At 26.8% G+C, this 1,615-nt stretch overlaps 1 long non-coding RNA gene across 1 annotated transcript; it reads left to right on the top strand.

The window, feature by feature from the left end:
- The first annotated feature begins 332 nt into the window (after window positions 1–332).
- Window positions 333–1,216, top strand: LOC127121548 (uncharacterized). The gene is made up of 2 exons (XR_007803486.1): window positions 333–434; window positions 660–1,216. It is a non-coding gene; the product is annotated as an uncharacterized LOC127121548 (long non-coding RNA).
- The last annotated feature ends 399 nt before the right edge of the window (window positions 1,217–1,615 follow it).

The following is a 1,615-nucleotide window of genomic DNA, read 5'->3' as shown; positions in this document are numbered from 1 at the left end:
ATTTTTTATTAGACGAATAAAATATTTATTTATTTTATTCTTATGTAATGATTGATTATATAGTGTCATTCAACTATATTTATCTTAAATTATTTATCCCCTTAAAATATTAATATGATATTTAGTAATTTTTTTCACTAGTTTATCCTTATTTATTATATTTTAAATCATATAACTACTCATTTGTTTTATCATGTAATTACACAACTAGATTTTTTTTTAATTTAATTAATAATAGTTTAATTTGTTTATGTTATATATATATATATATATATATATATATATATATATATATATATATATATATATATATATCACAATTAAGGGAAACTGGATAATTAAAATACTCACTCAAAACAGTTTGCAAAACAGTCTTCCAATACCAACCTAGATGATGTACCAAGAGGGAGTAGCACCTATGTTGGGAAATTGAGGTATTTTATGTTGGTACAACATCTAGTTGCGAATTATTGCTGCAACTAACAGACACACATTCTTACTGCTGATAGAATAATATCACTCAGTGTCTGAATAATTTTTTAAAATAAAGTTCAATAACATTTAAGTATTCAATTCAAACTAACACAATTAAAAAGTTTTCATTTATATGATAATTGAGGTTATCGAAGGCTTACGAAGTTGTTGATTTTACATAGCAGGTGTTAGCTGGTTGGAATTGGCCACACAATACCGCGGGTTTGGTATAGGCAATATATTCTCTGCTGGCCTGCGCAAACTTCTTTCTTCAGAACTTTATTATTATGGATTTGGCTGGGTTTTGGCACTGATGTCACCGAGAGAGAACTTGTCATTGCCAGAATGTTCTGCATCATAGTACTCACAATTTATTATTATGGATTTTTATCTTGTATTTGGTGATTTCAATGGTGCATTTAAGATGTTTGATGAAATGCCTGTTAGGTCTTTGCAGGATTAAATATTCCATTCATAAAAATACAAGTAGCACAAGTTGGCTCTCATATGCCAAATGATGCAAATATGACAAATGCAGAATCCACCAACAATCAGTCTAGACAATCAGTTTCGTGTTTTATTATATGTTCTTTACTTGCTGGAGTTTTGTAATTTCCTCAAGAGATCTTATCTTAGAATGCCACAAGCATGGAGTTGTAGGCTTTAATTGTTTCACAATTTAAGTTTTGGAATTTCTGTTGCTTGCTTGTCTCAGTGCCTTTCTGAGATATGATTGCTAATATTTTCTTGTTACCGTAAGAGATGCAATTGAATATGTACAATAAGAAAGATTGAAACGAGAAAAAAGTTGATGAAAAGTTTTATTATTTTTTTACACATTATTAATAATTTATGGATAAATCAAAACATCTCAAATTTACATAAAATTCTAGTTTTTTAATATATATCTAACTCAGTTTATTAATAAATGGTATGTTGTGATGTCAATAAGATAAGTTAACAGTTTTTTCAAAAAAATTTATGGTATTGACAAATTTGACTAACAAATTAGTTTTTAAAGAATTAATATATAATTTTTATTAGATAAGGAACTAAAATGAAATATAAAATTAAATTAAAGAACCTCGGCGGCACTAATTAAGCCAAAAAACAATGATATCTTCACATATTTAATTTACAC

This window comes from Lathyrus oleraceus, chromosome 2 (genome assembly GCF_024323335.1).
Source record: "Lathyrus oleraceus cultivar Zhongwan6 chromosome 2, CAAS_Psat_ZW6_1.0, whole genome shotgun sequence".
Classification (NCBI taxonomy): Eukaryota; Viridiplantae; Streptophyta; class Magnoliopsida; order Fabales; family Fabaceae; genus Lathyrus; species Lathyrus oleraceus.
This window is presented reverse-complemented; position numbering and strand designations above follow the sequence as displayed.